This window comes from Belonocnema kinseyi, chromosome 10, assembly GCF_010883055.1.
Source record: "Belonocnema kinseyi isolate 2016_QV_RU_SX_M_011 chromosome 10, B_treatae_v1, whole genome shotgun sequence".
Classification (NCBI taxonomy): Eukaryota; Metazoa; Arthropoda; class Insecta; order Hymenoptera; family Cynipidae; genus Belonocnema; species Belonocnema kinseyi.
In genome coordinates, this window is record NC_046666.1 from 106,212,018 (window position 1) to 106,223,001 (window position 10,984).

Genomic DNA, 10,984 nt, shown 5'->3' on the forward strand with positions numbered 1-10,984 from the left:
TTATTTGATTTTTTTTCTAAATTAATGCTTATTTAACTGTTCTTTAAGAATCAAAATGAAATACTTTTACCTTCGAAATACAAATAAAAAAATTAAACAATTGTAATCGTAACATTCCAAGTTTAAATTTGTTACTCTGAAATTGTGACAATTCACTTTCAAATTGTTTACTATTGAAAATTGTTTTTTTCTTATTTCCAAGCCAAATAGATTAAAAAAGGAATATTTTATACTGAAATAATACTTCAAAAAGATTTAGAAATTGAATAAAGGCGTTCATTTAAGAAGCCATTAATTCGAACTTTACACTTGTGTCACTACTAAGGCTTTGCAATTAAATTAGTTAAAATTTTAACGTTAAAATATGTAAATTATATCATTTTGAACAGATCTAGAATCACACTGTAAAATCAATCCCTGTTTAGTTTTTAATACTCAAACTGCAGTTCAATTTTCAAATTTACTTTCATTTTCTGATTTGTCCCGGTCGCGAGTCTAGATTAATATTTAAAACAACTTTCAATTTTTTGAAATTGTAATTTTTCGGTTGTAACTTACGGGACAATAATTTTATTCTTTGAAAGATTTTCTACAAATCTTGTTGATAATTTCTACATTCTCGTCAAAAATGAGAAGGTATTAATTTTTTATGAAAAATAACTTTTTTGGATTTTATTAAATGTCGACGTTTTGAGGCCCCGTGAGTCAGAAAAACAAGTTTTTACTTCGGGATTTGTTTATCTGTCCGGCGTCGTCGTTGTTTTTGTCTGTATACCAGATAATTTTCGAAAGACTGGTCCGATTGGATTGGGCTTTGACACACTATTCGAGGGACCAAAAAGAAAGATCGAGTTCGTTGAACAGCCATTTTTGATAAAAATCCAAAAAGTTGAAGCTTTTTCAAAATTTTTGAGACCACTTTTTTTTTTTAAATTTTCCAATTTTATCGACAGCTATTTATGGTACAAAAAAATATGAAAATTTATCCTGACAACTTATTTTGATAAAATCAAACTTACCAAAGTTAAAGGATTTTCAAAATCCAAAAAACCAAACGAAAATGGACATTTGAAGCAACAAAAGCTTGATATGGAAAAAAGTCAAGAGGCGAAAAAAGCTAATTTTCAAGGCCCCATGATTATTTTATCACATTCTCATCCATAATGAGAAGAGTTTTATGCGAATAATGATTTTCGCGAATTTCATTAATTTCGACGTTTTGAGGCTCCTTGAGTCAGAACAACAAGCTTTTACATCGGTATCTGTCTGTCTCTCTGGCGTCTACGTCGTCGTTGTTATTAATTTTATGGTTGTCTGTATATCGTATAACTTTCGAAAGAATAGTCGGATTGGGTTGTGCTTTGAAACACAGATTTTTTTATTTTAAGAATTGTATGTAAAAATTGTACTATTTTTATTTTTATAACAAATATTTTCCTTCAATTAAATATTTGCAATAAAAGTGTTTCGAAGAGATTTTTTAAAAATCTTTCGGGGAATAAAATTAGTATTTATAGGTCGACAAAGGTTTGTTTTCTTTACCAAATTTAGCTTTCGTCTAAATTTTTCCAGTTGTTTTTACTATAGTACAATTTACGTTTGCAGCTCGGGCAAAAACCAAAATTGTTAAAAAAAAGTTTTAAAAAGAGTTTTAAAAACCTTAAAAAAGGTCAGAGGTTTTAATAGTTCAATATATGTGATAGAATCTCTTTAAATATGAAATTAGTCTATACTTTTTCATGTTTGAGCTACAATTATTCTATTTTAGAGTTATAAATTACAGTCGTGAAAAACCAATACAATGTTTTAATTAATTTATATATAAAACAAAAAACCTAAACTGAAGGTCTAAAAATTTGCAAATTTTACAATTAGTGTTATGTAAATTGTATTGGTATCTTAAAAGAGTATTAATAGTTCGCAAATTAGTTTTTAAATTTTCTTCAGTTTACCTTTTTTACATACCTAGATGTCAAAAAAGCCTACTCAATTTTTTCAAATTTTAATCACTAATTTTCTAAGAGATAATCACCCCTGTTTACCAGTCACTGAAATGGATTAGAAAAAAATTGCCAAGACCCAAGAATAAAAATTGGATGTACAGCGAATTTTTAAATTTTTAATTGAGATTCTCTTTACCTTTGTGATATCAAAAATTTCCATACACATTTTTTTTTAATAATACTGTAGGAAAAAATCAACAAGATCGAGCACCGAAATTATAATTAGAGAAAATTTTCTGTAATTCTATGGGGACGGCTGAAATATCTCGAAAAATAAAATTCCCGACTCGGTAAAACTCTCTGTCCCAAAAAATACAATTCCAAAACTAATAAAATTCCTGAACAGTTTATAATTTGAAAGTTCCCAAGTAATAAGACTCCCCAAATAAAACTGTTTCTTAATCAATATTAATTATTTATTAAATCTGCGATAATAAAATATTGTTATCAAATAAATTTTTGTTCAATATTTAAAGTGTTAAAAATTATTGTTTGAATTTAAAATTAAAATTATACAAAAAATTTTACCGACAAATTAATATATAAAAACATGTGTTTTTAATTAACATTTCGATTTTTCAGAAAAACTTTTGTGATTTAAAAAATACTATATAGATTTTCAACCAAAATATCTTATCCAGAAATATATTTTGTTTTAATTATTATTTTTAATTTAAACAATAATGTTTAAATACTTCAAACATTTAAAAAGATGTTTCTTTGGTATAAATATTTGATTATTTCAATTAAAAAAAAAAAAAATTGTCGAAGAAAAATGCTTTCAGCACTTGTTTATCTTGAAATGTCTTTCTATAATACTTTTTTTTTTAATTAAAAATATGATTTTACGAGAACATTTTTTTATAATTAAAAAAAGACTGTACCGAAAACATGGATCAAGCTTCAGATCTGCAAAAAATTCAGCGATACATACATGTCAAACTTTTCTAACCTCAAAAAAATTTTCTACTGCTTTACCGTCATATTTTACGAAGAATGAGAAAACAAGAATTCGACTTCGTAGTACGATGAGGGCAACACCTTGATAGGGCAGAAACAGGGTGAACCTCGAAGCCTTGCAATGCGCAACGCGAAACTTAAAGGCACGCTTCTTGGTTGCCGAGAGAACTCGCAGCGAGACTGGACGCTACTCGAATCCTCTGCATGAAGAATCTCGCCGCGAGCTTCGCGAGTCTTGCCGAGAACAGGCTTAGCCAGGGGCGGGGTTTGGGCCCCCGAAACTAAGTTTTTTCATTATTCAATTAACTTTTCCCCTACTCTTTGCCTATACATAAATCCGAAGCCCCCGTCGGAAAAAAATCGAAGCCCCTCCCCAAAAAATCCTAGCTATGTCGCTGGTCGAGGAAATTGCACAATAATTTGTTTAAATCTTTTATTCCAAGTTACCAGAATCTTTGTACTGACATGGAATGATAAAGAACGTCCATCATTAAAGAAAATTTAATAATTTTCTATTAAATCCTTTCATTTTTAAATAATATATCCTTCAATTCTGATCAAGCATTTCAACTTTCTACAAAATTAGTTTAATTTTAAACCAAAAATATAAATTACTAACACAAAAGTAAATCAAAATTTAATAAATTTAAATTAGATTAAAATCCAAATTAAAACTCCTATTTAACGTCCAATAATCAAATTGATGCAAACTCCTGTTAAAAAAATTAAAAAACCAGAATCCAAGGACCAAATTTGGACAGCAACGAACAAACAAAAAATCCTTTTTTAATCTGAAAATAAAACAAAACAAAAATTTCAGACAAAAATAAATAAGAGGAAAGAAAATGAGAAGGCAGCGTAACACATCCCCGTCCTTCTCTTTTTTTTCTTTCAATGTAATTTTATTGTTATTTGATGATAATAAAAGTAAAAAAGACGAAAAAAAAGAGAAGGAATGGGATGTGGTTGTCTGCCTTCTCATTTTTCCTTCCTCTTTTTTATTTTTGCCTAAATTTTTTTATTGGTTTTTTCAGATTACAATAGGATTTTTTGTTTTTTTTTGTTCGTTGTTGTCTAAATTTAGTCCTTAGATTCTTGTTTTTTAACAGGAGTTTGCATCAAAAAAGTTTATTTTAATCCGACAAAAGCGAATTTTGCAACAAAACAATTACATTAACACGCAAAGTGATGATTCTTTAATGAAGAAGATTTATTCTCTAGAAACAAATTAGTTTAATTTTTTATATAATTCAGTTGTGAACGTTCATGTGAATGGAATAAAAAAATTATTTTTCTAATTTTTATATTCCTAAAATCAATTAGAAGGCCAAAAAATAATATTTTGCCGGCAAGGATTGTCGAATATAAATGTTTTTAAACAGTTACCTGCCCTTACACATCACCCTTTATTCAAATCTACCTTGTTAAAGTTTCATTGTCGATATTTAACCAAATAAAAAGTCCGAAATCCTCTTTTCTAACCCCACGAATTATGGAGTTGGTGGAATTGTTTAGCAAGACTCCTAAAAACCACCATTACTATATCCACACCTCAAATGTCAACAATTACTATTTTGATTGTCGATATTTGAAAATTTACAAACATAAAAAATTCGCTTCTTTTATTCTACAAATGCTGGATTCAGTGAGAATGTTTGGCAGGACCCCTAAAAACCACCCTTACCATATTTACACCTACAATGTTCAAAATTACAAGTTTGATTGCCGATATTTAAAAATACAAAAACATCAAAAATCCTCTTTTTACATTCTCATTCATACTGTGAAGGTATTAGTTTTATGCGAAAAATGACTTTCACGAATTTTATCAAATGTCCACGTGCTCTAAACAGCCATTTCTGATAACAATTCAAAAAGTTTAAGCTTTTCCAAAATTTTTGAGACAGCTTTTTTTAAAAATTCAAAATTCTATCGACAGTTATTTATAGCACACTAAAATATGTACAATTTATTCCTATCGCTTGTTCAGATAAAATCAAAATTACAGAAGTTATAGGATTTTCAAAATCCAAAAAACCAAACGAATATTGACATTTGAAGTCAAAAAAGCGTGATATGAAAAAACGTGAAAAAGAGAAAAACGTTATTTTTCCAAGGTTCTACATCATTCTTTTATTAGCTCTTTGAATTTTGCTTAAAAAAATCGGAAATTCAAATGTTGATCACAAAAAAAAATTAATTGCATTCTCATCCATAATGAGAAGGTATTAGTTTTATGCGAAGAATAACTTTCGCGAATTTCATCCAATCTCGATGTTTTGAGGGCCCCTGAGTCAGAAAAACAAGTTTTACGTCGGTGTCTGTCCGGCGTGATCGTTGTTGATACAATTTTAGATAACAACTAAATAAGTTAAAACAAAGAAAAATACGAAAAGAGATAGATCGACAAAAATTTTGCAACTAAAAGAGATCTACAAATTTGTCATGAATCACTTTTTTTATAGGATGAGTAGTTTTTGTTTTCTTCATGAAAAACAAAATTGAGAATCAAAATATTAAATTGTGTGCAAACGATACAAGCTACGGGAATAAATGAGGCAAAATTCATTCCACGAACAAGGATTTACACATTTTTTAAGAATATTTTTATTTTATTGACATGAAGTCCAATTTTTCTTTAATCGTAAAAAACAATATTAAACATAATTAATCTCTGTATAAACAAGGCAATAAGAATCAGTATGTTTTAATTTCCATGCATATTATACATTGTAATGCTATCAATTTATTGGAATGTTACATGTTTTAGCTTAGCTAAGAATATAATTTAATGCAAAATAAGAAACGAATATTAAAGTAAACACGATAAATACAATTTGTAATTTTTTTGGAATGTCTTAATAAGCAATCCCAGGCAGACTTACATAAAAATTTATTATATTTGATATAAAAGTGTTGAGCATAATGAAGAAAAGTTTTTTTGTGTGGACAAAATGGAGTTGGTTTTCACGAATCGAACAAAATATAAGAAAAGTTACTTTTCTCTTCTCTTCACCTGAGTCGAAATTTAGGCCCTACTTTGAAGCCGTGTCTCCTACCTTCGTAGGGGCTGGAATCTGTAAAGTACGTTCTAAATAAGCCGAAATCGGCCGTTTTTCCACGTTTAGCGTCAAAGTAGGGTCTGTATTTAAAATAAATTAGACCCTCTTTAAAAGCTCAAACTACTACTTCAGCACTTGTGGTATTAAATCATTCTCTCTATAAGCTCACATCAATATGAATGAATATAAACAAGTTTTGTTATTTATCAGAAAAAAATAAAATAATATCATGTGACATAAATGTCAAGGATATTCGCAGTTATTTTTTTATACATATTGTTTATAAAATTTGTTAATTATGAGTCTAAAGCATAGTGCACTGAAAAATCCACAAGTACTAAGAAAAGAACCCGATTCAGCTATAACGGAACGCGTTAGAATGTCTTTCCCGACATCGACACGATTCCGAATCAATCCCAGCCTGCGGTATTGGTTTTGGATCGTGTGTGGCTTTTAGCTCGACTCTACTTTAGATCGGGAAGTCAATATATCGGCTCGGGATCGGGTCGGGTTTTCGATTTTCTTTCGACAAATGTACTTTTCTCACTTGAACCTAACGGAGAGGGAAATTCATCAATGGGTTGACGTCCCTCCTCCCCCCTGACTCCACCAAGCCCTGGTTAAACTGGTTATGGCTAGAGTGAAAATCCTGAAGTATATTTTTCCGATAGATAGTGGAAGATTTGTACTTTGGCTTAGAATTAAATAATTTGAAACATGGAAATGCTATTATGCAGATTATAGAAACTACTTTCAATTTTAATTCAATTTATAAATATTTTTAATGAAAAATAATATATTTTTTAGTATGTAGCAATATTGCACTGTTTATTTAAAAGCAGCAAATATAAATCAGATATTGTTAAATGAACAATTTACAGCTGAATTGCTGTAAAACTAGTTGAACTAGTTGAACAAAACAAAAAAAATGTTGACTAACAAACGATATTGTTGGAAAACTCTTAAATTTTCAACCAAGAAAGATGAATCAATCCAAAATACTCATTTTTAACAAAATAGTGAAGTTTTATATTAATTATATGAATTTTTAAGAATTTAGTTATACTTTCCTTCCTACAGTTGCATTTACAAACCAAATATGTAGGATAAATTTTTAATAAAAACTTCAGTAGCTTAATTTTCAATAAAAAATGGAATGGTTAAATTGAGACTTAAAAAAGTAATAATTAACCTAAAAAAAGAGTTTTTAACAAAATATTTAAGCCCCTCAATCAATCAACTGAAATTTTAACCAAGCAGTACCACATTTAATGAAATACTTTAATTTTATACGTAAGAAGTTAAGAAGACTCATTTTTCACCAATGACATGAATTTTTAGATAAAGAGGTAAATATTCAATCAAGAATATGAGTTTCCTACCAGACATGAAACAGTTATAAAGTTAAATTCGTAACGAACATTTATTCGCAAATTTAAAAAGTTCAATATGTTGTTAGAAACATTATTATTTAACCCAAACACACAAATCATGAAGAGAGCAGTTTCAATTTTCAACCGAAAAAGTTAATTTTTATTCAATTATGTAGTTAAATTTTAAACTGAAATAGATAAATTTGCAACTAGAAACCTGCACTTAACTTTTCATTGGAGAAAATTCATTATCAAACAATAAAACGTGTTTCCAAGAATGTAGTTAAATTTTTAACCAAAAAGTTAATTTCTAAACCAAAGTAGTTGAAATTTCCAACACTTAACTTTCGCCTTCAATAATGACATTTTAACGTGAATACTTGTATTTTCAGTTAGAAAACACATTTCCACCTTAAATAAACGCGTTTTCAACCAAATAGTTACATGTTTTATCAATATTAATATTATTTATAAGAATTATTTTTGAGAGTATAATTCACTGATTTTGTTCTCTTATCTTTGTTTTCTACAAAAATTGCATTTTTATCAACAAACGATACTTTAATTCCCAGGGAAAAAATTATGTCTTATTAAAAAAAAAACTAAAAACCCGAGTTTTCAGCAACATAGTTCATCTTCCAACCCAACTTCTGTCAACTAAACTCCAGAATTTTCAATCAGAAAAATGAATTTCCAACCTAGTATTTGTATTTTTAATGTAACTGAAAAAGATATATTTTGAATTAAAAACGGAATAGTTGAAATTTCAGTTTTAATATTTAATTTACGACTACACAAGTACATTAAAATAGTTTCATTCTCTTAAATGTTCTATTCATACACATTTATTTTATTGTATAGTGCGTGTAATTGCTCTAGCGTTTAAATGAAACAATTCTCAATGAGAGATGTATTGAACTTTCATTTTAAACGCTTAAAATTGAAAACTGTTCTACTGTCAATATGTTTATATAATTTGTTTTTAAAATTAACAAATGCTAATGCATAACTAAATTTGTTGAATATAATTTGACCAAGATCAGATGAAAAAACGATTTATTTCTGCTTGAAAACGCCAAAAATATGCTTTTGTTTATTTAATTAGTTCGTCAAAATAACAAATGTTAGTGCATGACTAAATTTGTTGAATATAATTTGACCAAGATTAACCCAAAAACCAGTATTTTTATAAAGTAGTTAATCTTTTAACCCCAGACGTGAATTGTGTACTAAAGAAACAATTTCCTAAAAAATATTAACATATGTTCTACAAGAAGGTTAATTTTCCAAGAAATACTAAATTTTTGGACAAAAAAGAAGAATGATCAGCTGGATTAAAAAAATGTTTACTTTAAAAAAAATTAAATGTCATCAAATTAATTTTTAACAAAATAGATTAATTTTTAGCCAAATAGTTCAAATATCAAATAAAAAATCGAATATTAAGCCAAATAATTGAATTTTAAACCAAATATTTTCAAGAAAATAGTTAAATTTTTTTTTATAAAATAGGTGTATTTTGAACTGACATAATTAAGTTTCCAGTGAAAAATTTGTTTACTAAATAGTTTAATTTTGAAGAAGCAAAAAACTATCAATTATTATTATTTCTTATCTCCAATCAGCCAGAAAGGGAGGTAGTTTTGAAGTCTGTTTTTGTAATTGTGAATCTTTTTCATGCTCATTTAGCATAGAATTATTCATGAAAAAATATATTTCGGTTCAGTCTTAAATAAAAAGTAATAAAATCTCGAAACGAAGAGATGAACTTTGAACTGGCTAAATTTATAAATCACTTGAAAATATAATTTAAGAAGAAAAAAAAGAGTTTTCAACTATAGATGAATTTTTGAAAAAAGTATATGATTTTTCAATAAAATATATAAACAGATTAATTACGGATCATATGTAAAATGAAAATTTAAAAGTAAAGTTCAACTAAAGCGCACAAATGATGTGACGTATTTAACTATATAGCGTGTGACGCAGTGCCATCTAATCAAATGTATATTCTGCTTAGTGACGGATCCAGGGGAGGTTTTTAGAAACCCGTCACCAACACTACGAAATATTTTTCTGGGTTCGCCCCTGATTCTGCTATATGAACGCCCCGAACAAAGAAACTCTTCTCCTCCTCGTTATAATTCAGCTTCGCCGCGTTCGCGCGTTCACGAAGAATCTCGCAATGGCTATGTCGAGTTTCCCGGTGGTCTCTCGGCCACTCAGTCTCCGTTCTCGCGAAGCTCGCATCGAGGACCTTCGCTCGTAACGCTGAGAAAATATAAACAGGAGAAGAGATGGCGAGGAGCGGATTTTACGCTCTTCACGCATGTCGCTCTCAGTCCCTGAATAATAGTCCTGATATTAAAAACAATCCATTTTTAAATCCATAATAACCAATTTTTGATTATTAAGAGTTTATAAAGATTTTGAATTGGACCTAGATTATTTATAACATTATCAAATCTAGCAGATAAACAAAAAATAAATAAATTACAATTAAAACTCCTCAGAAAAGATAATTGCCAGAGATTTGATGTATAACTGAAAATCTTTAAAACTAATAAATTTAAAATACTCTTAATTTGAATTATTAAAATTTTGTATCAATTTCCAGCAGTGACTGAAATCCTAACTACAGGCCTCGCACTCATCACACTATGAAACTATTTTACATTTTTTTGAAATAATGACACTATTTTTTACGATTTCGAAAAAATTAGTTGAAATACAGTATTTTCAAATAAAGTCCAATTTTCAACTAAACAAAATAATTTTCAACAAAATGCATAAACTTTTATCTAAATAGTTGAATTGTCAACTAAGATCAATTTCTATCAAAAAATACGAATTGTACATAATTATTTTTTCATTTAATTTTTTCTAAATAAATTTAATCGTAATTACAATTTAAAATTCTATAATTTCAGCAGCTTTCACTTTAAAACATTCAATTTAGTTTACAGTTAAAAATTGTAAAACTTGAATCACTTTGAAGTTTGAACTGAGAATTATTTTTATTTATCAGTTAAAATTTTCGAATAATTTAATTTTGGATGCAATAATATAAGCTTTGAATTTTTAACGATACAATGTTCATAATTCTAATTTTTGAAATTTTTTTATTTTCGAAATTTTAATTTGAAATAATTATATTTAGAGATTCTTCAATTAAAAAACAAAATGTTAAAATTTGAATTCTTTCAATTTATTTGGGATTATTTATTTTTAATAAAGAAATTGATAAGTTTACAATTTGAATTTTTAAAACTTGAATCGCCTCGAATTGAAAATGATTTTTATTTAAAAGTTAAACTTTTAATAATTTCATTTTGAACTGTTTAATTAGCTTTGGATTTGTAATGATAAAATTTAATAAAAGATTTGCATTATTAATGTTTGTTTATAATAATTAGTGTTGTAATTATGAAGCGTCCATAAATTTCATCCAACTAATATATTTGGATTCACGGATTCAAGAGGGAAATAACTGTAAGAAAAAATAGCTTTATTTTGGGAATAAGATATAAAAATCAATTTTATTGGTATATGATCGACGAGTTTCATTTTTCACAAAGTTTCACTT

General features: G+C 27.7%; 1 protein-coding gene across 1 annotated transcript in view; it reads left to right on the plus strand.

The window, feature by feature from the left end:
• Positions 1–10,984, plus strand: part of LOC117181307 — a 51,218-nt gene that overhangs the window by 38,455 nt on the left and 1,779 nt on the right. The gene's annotated exons all lie outside the window — the stretch shown is intronic.